The following is a 14,553-nucleotide window of genomic DNA, read 5'->3' on the forward strand; positions in this document are numbered from 1 at the left end:
GGTTGAGATAAAAGCAGTTTAACTGGCAAAGCAAAACTGGGCACCCAAGCAGAGCAAACCATGGGATTCATTCATCACTTCCCATGGGCAGGCAGGAGTTCAGCCATCCTCAGAAAAGCAGGGCTCCATCACATATAACAGTTATTTGGGAAGACAAACACCATCACTCTGAACTTTCCTCCTTTCCTTCTTCTTCCTCCAGCTTTATATGCTGAGCATCATAGGGCGCAGAATATCCCTTGGGTCAGTTGGGGTCAGCTGTCCTGACTGTGTCCCCTCCTATCTCCTTGTGCAGCCCCAGCCTGCTCACTGGTGGGGTGAGGAGCAGAAAAGGCCTTGACTCTGTATAAGTACTGCTCAGCAGTAACTAAAACATCCCTGTGTTATCAGCACTGTTTTCATCACATCTCCAAAACACAGCCCCCTGCTAGCTAATATGGAGAAAATTAACTCTATCCTAGCCAAAAACAACACAACTGCTCAGCTGGACCTGGAGAGTGGAGAGGACCCTGCACTGGTAGTGGTGTATTCCGTGTCTGCAACCTCTCCTCATTCTTTTATCCTGCTTTTGTCCTGCTACATCACTAAATACATTGCTGATCCATGGAAAGCCATGGCATACGCTCTTCCAAATAGCTCCAGTTCCTCTCCCACACAGCCCAGTTTGTCTCTCCTGTGCTTGGCTCTCTGCTCCCTCCTGTGCATCATCCATCCCTGCTGGAAGGCAGCTCATTGTTAGGAGGGAAGAACAGCTTTGGAGATGATAACGGCCATTGCCCATGCAATCAAAAGCCAGGAAGACTCCTCTTGAAGGTGCATTAAGCAGCACAGACAGGCAGGAAAAAGCTCCTGAGCTGTGGGCTGGCTTCTGCCCAGTTTGTTTGAATGCATCAAAGATGTGGCAAAGGCAACCAGTGAGGTAGCTGACATGGGTGACATTGCTTTAGAGATGGGGAAACTGAGGCAGGAGATTACTCAAGATCATAGACAACACAAACTGTTTCTGGAAACAAACCCAAAGCTCTTCCATCCTTCAAAGTTTGGTGCTTTATCGGGGATACTATAAACAGCCCTCATGCCCTCTCTGCAGGGCTGATGCTGCCGCATGGGGTCTATAATTCAAACCAGTGCAAGACATTCTCTCTCCTTAGCATCTCTCACCTCCCACCGCCATGTCCCTGGGTGAGGGAAGCAGCAGTGAATATCCAGTTCTCCAAGAAATCTCTTTTCTGATTCTTATTCCAGGTGCTCCCCAGAAATCGATACTGATATCTCTCCTCTGCAGGAGCAGCAGCGCGCTTGTCTTCATTGATCTTCCTCTTGCAGGAATAGAGAGGATAGGAGGTCATTGTTTCCGTCTCTGCTGGACATGTGCTATCTCCCAGACCCACAGCCTGCAGCTGGTTTTCTTTGTCAAGCGATTTTGGCTTAGCTGCTGTGATAATTACACAGCTGGGCAGTGGGAAATCCCGCCCAGTAGCTGACGCCTGCCTAATCGCCGCTGGTTGTGTTCCGAGACTCGAGGACCTGCTGTAATAACACTGCCACTTAATTAGTCTTTTCCTGAGGAACGGCTTTGGAAAAGCAAAGGGATCGCAGGCTTCCTAGATCCTCTTAACTATGTGAGTACGCGACGGGTGCAAACAGCCCTGATAAAGGACCACGAAGGGAGCTTACGCAGCTGGATGTCAAACCCTTGGCCCTGTCTCGGTTTCCCCTTCTTGGGTTTCTCACTATCTGGTGTCGAGACAATCCAAATAACACCCGCTCCTGGGGCACGGTTTATTATAAGGACATTACATTGCAAATGTCAGAATAAATCAATATAAATATTTCCTTCTCTCCCAGGGCTGTCTGGCATTTCACCCACCTCTCCATTTGTGAGGCTTTCATCACGAGCAGCCCCAGCTCGCCTCCCAAGCTAACTGCTCCACTTATGGGCCTCTAAAGCTGGTCTGTGCTGGCATTTTAGCTTGTTTCTAGGTTTGATTTAATGACAGTGTCCCTTCTGTACTTGGAGGATTCAGATGTACGACTTCACAACGAGCTGAATCACAGTGATTTACAGGGCCTGTGCCTTCACCTTCTTGCAACTGGGAAACCTTTTGCAGAGATTTAAACTCATTTATTCCCCTTGCCTTTCTTGCCTTGGGCAGAGGGGACAACACTGTTAACCATGCCTCAACTGATGGGTGGTGTTGCACTGTGTCAAGGCTTCAATAAACTTTGCTGAAAATCAGATTAAAACAGTGTGAGGATCCTTATTACCCAAATAAAAGAGAAGCAAAAGCTCATCTGCTCCTCTTCCTCAGTAACCATCCTTCATTACCTTCTTCTATTCATCTGCCCTGTAAGAACGTATCAGCCCCTTGAGCCCTCCTTATCCCTGATCTGTCCCCAGCTCCTGACTGATACCCTCATCCTCATAACTAGCTCCTGACCCACCTCCTCTTCACCTTGTTCCTTATTCCTTCTCTTCTCTAACCTACCTTGAATCCATCTCTTCCTGTCATCAGTTTTTTCTTTGGCTGATCCCTCCAAACATCCTGCACAAAGTCCTAAAAGTTGGCATGTTTTGCTGTGTGGCAATCTCATTTTTGCCTAAATTTGAGCCTCCACCTCCCTTGTCTCTCCTGACATACTTTCCTACTTGCTACCAACATACATTGTTGACCCTCTGTGTTGGCCTTCCTTCTCCTGGCCTTCCTCACAGAAATCCAGCTTTGGCGAGGTCATCAATTACACAGTTCCATGCTCAAACCAGAGAAAGCATCCAATGAGACCTTGAAAGCAAGAAAAGGATATTTCCAGGAAAAATGCAGCCATTAGATGGCTCTACTTTGTTAAAGAGATTCCAAGATCTCTTGGTTTCAACTAGGCAACGAATGGCTCTGTCGATGGCCATTTAATGGGAGATCAGTTGGAAGAGTGAAATTCAAAACCCAGTCCAAATTCACATTCACAGAACTTCAGGAAATTGAGATTTGTTATTGCAGTTTGGATCTGCCTCATAGAAGCTCATTCCTAAACTCTGGCACTCAGATTCCAGTCCAATTTTCCTTCATTTCCCTGCAGCTTCTGGATTCAGTGTTGAGTCAGGTCATAGTTATCCCTGGAGACAGGGTGCAACGAGTTGGGTTTGCTCTTCAGCTCCATCTCTGAGTTCAGTGCTTGGGGGAGAAAAGTATTACAGCTTTTCATTTTCTTCTTTGTTACAGCACTGTCTTTGTATCTGAAGTCCTTAGTATCTAATTTTCTCTGTCCATTTTTCATGTCTCCTTTTCCTGTGCCAGACCTTGAATATTGCTTCATCCGTGTATCATGCAGACTGTATCATCCATGTACTTTGTGGGGCTTATAGTGAACCCAGGGCCAGCATGTCTATCGAACCAGTGGGTAAATACCACTTGGGAGCTTTGGAAAGCATGTACCATCACTTTCATCTCCCAGAACCATGGGCCCAAATGTGGTCTAAGAAGTGCTGAATCTGGACTCCAAATATTTATCTTCTTTGCTGTGTGTCTTAATTTTCACAGATACAGTTGTTATTTCATAGAATAAGCTCAAGCAATTTCAATCACAGCATTGTCTGTCCTTGGGACAGTCAGCATGGCTGCTCCACTGCTGTAAAGCTTGGCCATATGGGGGTCAAGACCATGGTCACAGCCCTGAGTCTCTGTGAGCTGGGGAGAAGAGGTAAAAGTGAGGGTGTAATGGTCCCTCCAAAGCATCTGCTTACAGATCTGGATGGAATTGTTCATTCAGAACATTCTTTTTGCAGAAAATGCCTTAAAAAATAAAAATAATAAAAAAAATCAGTGGGAAATGTCCAATTTCAACAACAATTTTAAGGTCTTTCATTGAGAAAGAAAAAGCTTGAAAAATGTGCAGTTTTTTGGCAAAAGGAGTTTGGCACAACCCCAAAAGAAAACCAAAATGCAGAAACCCCAAATTGTTTTGGTTTGTGGCCATAAAGTTTCCAGGTTTTGGTTGCCAGAAACCAAAGATTTTTCAGTTTTTGCTTTTTGAATGAAAACCCCTCAACTTGTGCAGACAAAGGTTAAGATAAGCTTTTGTTTTCATTGATTGCCTTCCATTGGAACAGAAACCACTTCTGCCTTTACCTTTTCCTTCCATGGATGGATGAATGTGTAACCATGGGACTGTGATGGCCCATTTGCGATCTCCCTTTGCATGTCAACCTGAGCTGCAGCCCTTTCTCTTCCTGGCTTAGCTCCTCCAGCCCTGGCTGCCTGCCTGTTGCTGGCTGTCCATGGGCAGGTTTGAGCATCCTCTGCAAAATACTTTGGACCTTCAGCTTCCAGAGATGTCAGCACTGCCTAAGGATGGCAAACACATTAAGGGAGTAGCTGGGCATCACACAGGATTTGGCCATCAATAAAACTGCCTTCATCTTAGAGGAAAAGTCTGGATTATGCAACACATCTTGGCTTCTTAATTGTGATTTTCCAGCCTTGCTTCCCACCCACCGTGCCTGGGATTACACCTGTCTTAATGTACATGTCCTGTATTGCTGTGTTCCAGCTTGGATACACTCCCTTAAAAACAATTACTTCATGTGGCTGGTCTAGTTAACACCCCTCAGCAGCTCTCGAGCTGCCTCTGACCCTGCAGATGCTAAGTGTTAGCAGTTGTGCTCTAGTTGCTGTAATTCTCATTACCTCAGTGTAGACAAGACCTGTTTGCACCTTGAAAGCTTTAAAATCTTACTGGGGGATCAGCCATGAAGGGAGTGATGATGGTGGTGGTAGGGTTTTTCCTGACCAATGATGCAGAGTGCCAGTATCTGCCCATTACTTCACTGTGAGATGGTACCCATGGAAGCTCAGCCAACATTTTGCCCTTTACTACCCCACTGAAGTCATCGCCAAATATAAAGCCAGACCCTTGTGGATTTCCTTCTCGGTTTCAGATGTGAAGGTGACCAGCTGATGATTGAATGCTGCAGAGATCCTTGGAGAACTGTGTGCATTCGGATTGGAGATGAAGGGCTAAATTCAGACCATTTGTGTTCTTGGCATGATGCTCGTCCTCATCGGCTCTGTGTTTGCTTTAGAAGTCTGACTGGCTGACATGCCCCGGCCGTTGGCTAATGCAGATTAATTCTGACTCTCTTCTGGCTTCAAGGATGCCAATCGTGGAGGGGTTTTCATCACAAGGGGTATTAAAGAAGCTAGCAAAGTATCTTAACCTGAAGCACGTCTCCCATTGCTTTCAATCAGGAAGGAGGACAGATGAGATTAACCTCAAAACCCCTTTGGCTTCCTTGAGGAGACTGTAAACCACAGTGCCAAGTGAGAGAGGAATGCAGGAAGAGGATCATTTTTATGTGGACATGTACGGAACTGGACTTAGACCACCAAGCCCATTTCCACACTGGCCACCAAACAGTCATCAGAGGGTGCTGACTTTTGACCACTACTGTTTTTGTTAACAGGGAAAATAAAACCATATGTTGCCTAAGTAGATGCACAAAACTTTTCTCCAAATCCCTACAGACAAACTGTCAGCAGCAAAAGTATTTACTTTGGTAATGCAGCTGGGCTTAATCCCAGCCCCATTGTGTTTGTGCATGCCTTTTCACCACTGAGCTCAATAACACGCTGTTTGTGAAGAGGGTGAATGAATGCATGCAGTATGATTTCGGTTATTAGGCCTATCGGTTACAGCCTGAGACAAAAGGCTGGAGTCAACAATGGTAGCACTACATAGGCTCTGCTCATGCTTCCAGTTAGGTTAAATGGGAATCTTAGTCATCAGTCACGTCAACTAGCCATCAGCTTGAGGTAGGCCAGCAGGACTTGGCCCGGTGACGCGGATCCTCAGCTGGCTTAAATCAGTGTAAATCCAGTGCAGTCCAAGGAGCCACAGCTGAGGATTTTGGCGCCTACTGTCTATTTTTGAGTTCAGTGGTTGCTGAATACTTAATTCTCTGGGCTGCAGGCTCCCGCAGCTGCGATGGATGCGCTCACAGGCTGATGCTTCCTACACTGATGGGGTCCTTGGATGGGACCTCAGCAGGTACCAGCCTTCATCTTCGTAAGGGTTAGGGTCCTGGGTGAGTGCTCCTCCTCTCCCTTCTGCTGTACCAGGGGAAGTGGTGTCTCTGCTTTTAACAAGCTGGTTGAGACATTGGGAGGACTGAGAGCAAGAGCAGTAGCTGGGTGGAAAGGTTGGCATATGGGGCTGGGTGCTCATATGAAGTAGGTTGATAACTTGGGGTGTTTCAGGCAGTGAATTGTTGATGGTGATGATAACGTGGAACATAACTCAGTTCTGGTCTCAGACTAAGAACTATATCATGTGTTCTCCATGGAGGACATGTCCAGAAATGAGCTGCCTCCTTGTGTGGTAAATTGACATGCAAGAAATCAGCTGCACAGGTTTCTGCAGGGCTTTGGTTTGTTCATGCATCTAAAATGGTGACATCTGTGTGTTTCTGAAGCTCCCTGTGGCTTGGGTGTAGTTGATATGGGTCTGAATGCAGCACCATAAGAATACCCTTTTCTTGGCTCCTTTTCTTGGAGACATCAATTCTGACATTCCCTTCCTTGGGCAGGAGACAGAAGAAAGGGGCTGAACTCCCCCATGGGTGATGGTGGCACAGGGGGAGAAAAGCAGTTATTTGGAAGGTGAGGAAAGAACTAAAAGCTTTGGGATGAATGGAGGTTTTCCATGCAGGGCATTGAGCTAAGCAGGTATTAAGGTGTTGGGAGCTATGTTTAATTTGAGGGAATGGGGCATGGAACAGTAAGATATGTGACTCTCTATGTCAGCATTTATGTGAGACACCTGCAGTGGGAAAGCTCATGAAAGAACAGATTTGGTGCCTGGTTTGCATTTCCCCAAGTGTCTGCTTCACACCCTCATCATTCATATTCCCTAAGCATGGAGTTACTCTACCTCTGGATACAGGCTCAGCCACGTCCAGAACAGAAAGGCAAAGGCAGGCATCCCTGTTGGTGTCACTGTGAACATCTGCAGCAGCAGGTCCATGCCTGGTGCTGGCACAGCAGCAGGGTGTGCAGGATACAGGTCCTGTCCCAGAGGCACTGTGATGCAGAGTGCCCTGGTCCCCACTGTGTGAGGCTGGTGACAGGGAACGGTGCACACCCTCATTGCAAACACAATGGGGCTGGGATTTAAGGATTAAAGAGTTGCTTTACAGAGTGGAAGGCTCCAACTGCTGCAATTGCAGCTTGGGAAGCAGGGAAAGGCTGCCTGTACTCACCATTGCCAGAAGAGCTGGGATATTGCAGTATGGCTAAAATGGACAGCCCTTTCCCACACAGCTGCAGCTGGAGGTGTAAAGCAGTTTGCTCCCATAAAAAGCTGTTTTGATGCCCCCTCCTTGTGCTGGAAATACTGCATGGAGATGAATTTCTAGCAAATAGTGTTGTTCTTTGGGTTTGAGGAACCTTTACTACGGTTTGGCTCGGTTCAAATTAACCCATTCCTGAACACTGGAAGTAAGAAAGGAAAGATAATTTCAGCCCCCAAGAGGTCAAATTTCTCATTGTAAAGCATAGAATCATATAGAATAGTTCGGGTTGGAAAGGACCTTCAGATTACCCAGTCCCAATCCCCTGCCATGGGCAAGGACACCTCACACTAGACCAGATTGCCCAAGGCTCTGTCCAACCTGGCCTTGAACACTGCCAGGGATGGAGCATTCACTCTGGGCAGCCTGTGCCAGCGCCTCAGCACCCTCACAGTAAAAACCTTCCTTATATCCAGCCTGAACTTCCCAAAAGCAATTAGCAGAGGATGGTTTCGATCCATCGACCTCTGGGTTATGGGCCCAGCACGCTTCCGCTGCGCCACTCTGCTCTGCACAGAAGCTACCAAGTGCTTCTTTTCTCACAGTAAAGGCTCATAAGAGAAGGTCTGGTTCTGCTGACACTTCCATGAGGGTGCAACTTGGTTTTCTTATATCCTATGATAAACTTCAATGGATTGCTGATAGACATATGCAATACAAATGGTTTAGCCCAGCAAACAGACCCATGACAAATGGGTGATTTAAAATAGCTTTTGTGGAGCTGCATACAAAGGGAAAACACCTGATAAAATTTAGGGGTAGTCCCTAAAATGCCCCTGAAAAATATGTGACACTTGTCTTTCTTCAGGCTGTTTGACTTCGCTTGCCTCACAGTGTCAAAAAGTATTATTGTGCCATCAATTACTTACATAGCATCAAAGCCTTTGGGATAAGAAGTAATTGTATATTCATAGACTCATGGAATGGTTTGGGTTGGAAGGGATCTTAAAACTCCTCCAGTTCCAACCCCTGCCACAGGTAGGGACACCTTCCACTAGAGCAGCTTGCTCCAAGCCCCTGTGTCCAACCTGGCCTTGAGCACTGCCAGGGATGGGGCAGCCACAGCTTCTCTGGGCACCCTGTGCCAGCACCTCAGCACCCTCACAGGGAACAGCTTCTGCCTAAGAGCTCAGCTCAGTCTCCCCTCTCTTGGGCAGGTTCAAGCCATTCCCCTTGTCCTGTCCCTACAGGCCCTTGTCCCAAGCCCCTCTCCAGCTTTCCTGCAGCCCCTTTAGGCACTGGAGCTGCTCTCAGGTCTCCCCTTCAGGAGCCTTCTCTTGTCCAGGCTGCCCCAGCCCAGCTCTCTCAGCCTGGCTCCATAGGAGAGGTGCTAGGGCATTTTCAGGCAGTGGCAAAGCAAGACAAGAAGTCAAAGGTGATGTAGAGAAGTTAAACCAGAGAGAAAGCTCAGCACCTTTGATGTCCTCTGACAGCACCCATGTGCAGCATCATAAAGCTATGACTCTATCAGTGTATTGCCATCAGTAATACAATCTGATTAAAACACTGCGTGTGCTGGGGGTTGTGTGAGAGACAAACCTGTCCTGTCCTGAAGGGCTGTACATGAGCTGATAGGCACAGTGAGGTGAGGGCAGGGCTGGGAGGCTGCAGAAAGGGCATGGAAGTCAATGACAATGAAGCAACCATTAAAAGTCACCCATGGAAAAATGTTAATATTTTCCCTGGTTTTCTGGGGAGTGGCAAAATGACCTTTTTTTGTGGCAGAATTTCAGCTTTCAGCAGAGAAAATGATACTTTTGGTACTTTTTCCCATAACAATTTTTTCCTCTTGTAATTTTTTATTTAGGCTGGAAACTGCTCTTTGCCAATGGATCTTAAGGAATTTGTTTGAAATTTCCTATGGGGAAGGAGACTGGGAATTACCTAAATAATTCTATATAGAAATTCCAAACCTCTCAGCATTGCCCTCACACTGCTCCTTCGAGTCATCTACAAGACAGTCCTTTTCAAATACCTCCTCAAGCAAAGCTGCTTTAAGGGGAACCCAATGCTCCTTAGCCCCATTTTCCTTTTGTTGCTTGGCAGTTTGCTGTCCCACTGCTGTGCCAAAACAATTGCTTGTGGGTCATGCTGCAAACAGGGTCTGTACACTTTATAAAGTCTCAATGAATTTATATCCCCCCTTGGCCCCACGCATTTTCTCTCACTGATGTGGTTTACAGACGGTTGCATGGGGCAGAAGGAGGAGGACATGCAGGGACCCCTTTAGTTGGCTTTGCTTGTGGAAAATGTCACGTGGAAGATGTTAAGGGAGCATTTTCTGGCCAGCATCACATACTATTGAAGTCATCATCTCTTTGAGATCAGTCCTTGGTGCAACAAGCTCTTCTCTGCTGACCTCAGTGCTGCATCTTCATATGCCAGTTACCTCTGTGTAATTAAGGCCTGAGAATCCACTACAGGGTAGGTATTGTGCAGTGAGCAGTACTGCTTGGGAAAGGACATGAACACAAGCGCTCTCTGAATGGTCATGGGTTAGCTAATGCCATTTTAAATGCTTCCCATGCCTTCGCCTGGCCCTGGTGCCCAGAGCAGACTGCAGGAGAGAGGGCTTAGCCACAGGATAATTACAAGTGAGTTAAAATGTTCATGGCCTCCTCAAGCCAGTGAAGATGCTATTTAAAGGAATGTATTATTCCCTGCTGTATCTTCTGGCCTGCACAGGGAGCTTTCATTAGAGCAGCTGGCAAAGACAGACGTGAGAGATAGTGCTTTGGAGAGCTCATGTGGCTTTTCCACACCAACTCGGCTTGAAAGAGCCTTTGACTGTGCCTCTTGCAAAATGTTTTCTCTGAGCTGTCAAAATATGCATCACTCAAACCAAAGGAGCCTGGAATGTGTTACGTTGGTGCGCCATTACCAATGGAGCTGTAGCTGTGCAGGAAGGGGTCCCAGCAGGTGCTCCCCAAAGCTTAGTGAGGACACTGGTTCCCTAGAGATTGTGGGGTCCTGAGAGAGTGCCTTCACCTCTGTCATGATGGGAACAAACCTCAGACACTGATGGGGTTCTCCTAAGGGGGACGAGCCTTTCAAATCTTGGTGGGTTTGAAAGCAAGCAAGGAACTATTTGATACCTATCTCTTAAGGAAGAGCAGGTCCCTTGGCTTCCTTCTCTTCCTCACATACATTGAGAGGGATGCAAGGGTGCATGGCAAGGACAGAAGCACATGTGTCACTGCTCATGGTCGCAACCTCCATGGGGACCATCTGAGCTTGGAGCCCTGGGAGGTGACACAGCCTCTGGCCTTGCCCCAGGAAACATGGTTTGTGTATTGGAGGTCAGCTCGCCTTGCTGTATCTAAGCAGTGAAGACGAGGAGCAGAAGACAGACCATTACACAGCCTTGCAAACATGTGTGGCACCATCATGATTTAGGAGGGAGCTGGCAGGAGCCCTTCTTGTGTACCTCATGCCCAGCCCTGAGGACCTGAAGCCTGTTGGAGAGGGTTGGGAAACAGCAACATCCTCATTTTCCTAAGGAAAACATGCCACAAAGCAAATTCTAGGCAGGCTGCTATTTGTAAAACTCATGGGAATGTCTCTGGAGTCTGTTGAGAACTGCTTGAGGGAATTTTGTTCCAGAAGAGATTTTTGTGTCCATGTTATCAGAAAACATCCAAGTGTGGCCTTGAGCATAGAACCGTATCATAGAATCACAGCATGGTTTGTGTTGGAAGGGACCTTAAAGCTCATCCAGCTCCAACCCCTGCCACAGGCAGGGACACCTTCCACTGGAGCAGCTGCTCCAAGCCCCTGTGTCCAACCTGGCCTTGAGCACTGCCAGGGATGGGGCAGCCACAGCTTCTCTGGGCACCCTGTGCCAGCGCCTCAGCACCCTCACAGGGAACAGCTTCTGCCTAAGAGCTCAGCTCAGTCTCCCCTCTCTTGGGCAGGTTCAAGCCATTCCCCTTGGCCTGTCCCTACAGGCCCTTGTCCCAAGCTCCTCTCCAGCTTTTCTGTAGCCCCTTTAGGCACTGGAGCTGCTCTCAGGTCTCCCCTTCAGGAGCCTTCTCTTGTCCAGGCTGCCCCAGCCCAGCTCTCTCAGCCTGGCTCCAGAGCAGAGCTGCTCCAGCCCTCACAGCAGCTCCATGGCCTCCTCTGCACTTGCTCCAACAGCTCCACGTCCCTCTTGTGCTGCTGCCCCAGAGCTGGAGCAGGGCTGCAGGGGGGCTCTCCCCATAGCACAGCAGAACAGAACCCCCTCCCTCAACCGGCTGCTCAGGCTCCTTTTGATGCAGCCTAGCACGCAGTGAAGCTGGGTCATGTTGAGCATGGCCAGAGGGTGTCCTTCAGTGTATGTGGTATCTCCTGCTCTTGGCCAGGCTTGGTGCCTTGCTGTGCTGCTGGAGCCCTCCCGAGGGTGCCAGCCCTGTCGCCTGGGCAGCCTGGGGAGCAGGTTCCTCCCTAAGGGGAATGCAGGCATAGTGTTTCCATGAGTAAGCCTCTCTTGCAGGGGTGCATGTTTGCAGGATGAGGCCATGGAGCGAATTAGTGAGCTCCCAGCCCGAGGTACACGTGGTGAGGAGCTGGGTGAAGGCATGCTTGAGAGCTTTTAATTTCATGCTTCCTGAGCAAGCACACTTTCCTCCCTAGAAGCTGAAAAACCCTTGGGTTTATTTCTATATTATTTCTGTATTAAATTTAGCATTTCTTTTAAAGCAGAAAAGGCTAAAAATGGGGGTGATAAAGAGCTGGGGCAGATCTGTGTGTGTGTGGGTTGGGGTGAGTGGCATCTTTCTGGTGTGCACTGTATTGAGCACTCCATGGTGTAGATCACTAACCATTCAAAAACACATACTGAAGCCTCTTGCTTAGGCTGAGCTGTGGTTCTTCCCTTCTGAGCAAGGTGGATAACAGATGACATGTGAAGCAGGGGTGTGTTAGGGGTCTGCAGGCAAGGTCAGTGAGGGTTAGTACATCCAAACACTAGGCCCCCATTCAGGTCCTCATAGAAGTCTCATGTCATGTTAGCATCCCAGCACTGGAGCTGATAGGCTCACACAAGAACTAATCAGTCTTCATCTTGGATGATGCTGTTGTGACCAGAGCTTTTCCAGGATCTGAGCATCATGCTTTGTGTTGCTGTGCTCCCAGATGTGCACAGAAAAGCACTTAGTGAAGTACAAGGAGAGACAACAAAGGTAATAGTGAATGTAGCAAAACTGTTGGGTTTGGGTTTGCTTCACATGAATGTATTTTTCTTCTTCATTTTCCTCTCCTCTAACTCTTTCCCTGCTCTATAGCCCTAAATACCACACTAGATCTGCAAATCCTCACCAGGTTTCCAGTCCTTAGCTGGTTCCTAATCCCTTAAACCCATTTTTCCTCATCTAGTAGATAGCACATGGAAAACTTCGGGTTCACGGTCACGCTCCCTGCACGGATGTGAGTGCAGTCCAAGCAAATAAATCCTGAGTGCAAGCATTCATACATGAAGAACTTCACACTCGGAAACACGACCACACTAAATTGCTGCCAGAGTTTTAAAGGCAGCTTTTGAAAATATTGGCCCTGCATCTTGTATTTCTGGAGCAAATGGTTTGATTCATTAGGGAATCGCCAGCTAACTGCACATAGGATTGCATCCTAGGGATGCAGCGAGGCTGGGATGAAGACAGCTCGCTGCTTGAACAGTAATAGACCTGGGGCTGATTAACTGCCAAAGGAAAAGGGAATCTTTATGATTTCTGCCTTTATTATTCATGTTTCTGCAACTGCAAACACTTGCTATAGAAGAGCATCATTCAAGTGTATAAAGCATATGCTCCCCAGAAACATTCAGCAGCAATGTTTTTGGCTCCTGTAACTAATACTAGCAGAAAGCTCAATTTCCTGATCGTCAGCACCAGTTACTAAGAATGAACATTTTCCTCTCATTTTTCCCCCAATTCCCAAAGTATTATTGATAGCTGATTATTACTATTTTATGTGAGGTCACCACAATCAAGTTTGAATTTTAGACATGCAAATGTACAGTCTGTAAATCTCTGTGTATAGGTGGTGTATGCCTATAAACTGCACTGATTCATAACTCCATCATGGGGAAGTTAAGAGATCCCAGAATGAAGACTGTGTCTCCCATCTTCATTTAGCTTTCACAAGCCTATGTCTCATGACCATTACACAGTATTTTTGTGCTGGATGCTCTCCATTCACTCTCACCAGAAGCACGACTCAGTATTTTGTGTCAGCCCATTGGCTGTACCAATATGTGTGCTACTGATGAGGTGAGGATCTCAGTCCATCACAGCTTTCCCCACATCAGTCTTGGCGCTCAGGACCCTGCTCTCCTTTGCTGGCTCCCCAATCAGGGGCTCAGGCCTGTCTTTAAGTCTTGCCAACTTCTCACTTTCAGCCCTCTCAGGCTCTGCACAGCATTTCCAGGAGTGATTTATGGTCTAATTCATGAGCTATATACTATTATAATGCGTGTCATGGAAAGGGATAGAGCAAAGACATCTTCTGCTTTGTTGAGAAGAGCCCTATACTTAAGCTTATGTTTTATACTCTCTTATGCAAGTGGGATGGGGGCCAGCCCCAGTCACCTCTTTCAGTGCAATGTGCCAAATGAGAAGGAACATGCTCATGGGGACAGGGACTTAATATATACCAATATCTGAAGCGATGTGATCTTTCACTGCACAAAACCCATTCCTGCTGCTGGGGCACCAAACTGGCTGCTTGTGCTTAACTGTACAAGACATCCCATGGACTTCAGGAAGATCAAGCACATATGCGGTTGGCCCCAAATTAGACTTGTTTCAATACTGACATGATAGGACACAGATATGATAACTTATTGGTATATTTTATATTTATATAAATATTTATACTGGGTTAAAACTTTTAATACAGTGTCTTGGGCAAGCTTATTCTATGTATAATTTAAGATTACACGGGTTGAAACTTAAACAGCAGAGGTTTAGACTGGATATAAGGAAGAAATTCTTTACTGTAAGGGTGGTGAGGCACTGGAATGGGTTGCTCAGGGAGGTTGTGAATGCTCCATCCCTGCCAGTGTTCAAGACCAGGTTGGATGAAGCATTGGGTGACATGTTTTAGTGTGAGGTGTCCCTGCCCATGGCAGGGGGGTTGGAACTGGATGATCTTAAGGTCCTTTCCAACCCTAACTATTCTATGATTCTATGATTCTATATGCTCTTACCTTTTATAACATGTTCTGTTTCAAT

At 47.1% G+C, this 14,553-nt stretch overlaps 1 non-coding gene across 1 annotated transcript; it reads right to left on the reverse strand.

Annotated features, from left to right (window-relative positions):
- Positions 1 to 7,779: 7,779 nt before the first annotated feature.
- Positions 7,780 to 7,851, reverse strand: TRNAM-CAU (transfer RNA methionine (anticodon CAU)). The gene has a single exon. It is a non-coding gene; the product is annotated as a tRNA-Met (tRNA).
- Positions 7,852 to 14,553: the final 6,702 nt, after the last annotated feature.

Source organism: Melopsittacus undulatus, chromosome 7, assembly GCF_012275295.1.
Source record: "Melopsittacus undulatus isolate bMelUnd1 chromosome 7, bMelUnd1.mat.Z, whole genome shotgun sequence".
In the NCBI taxonomy this organism is placed as follows: domain Eukaryota; kingdom Metazoa; phylum Chordata; class Aves; order Psittaciformes; family Psittaculidae; genus Melopsittacus; species Melopsittacus undulatus.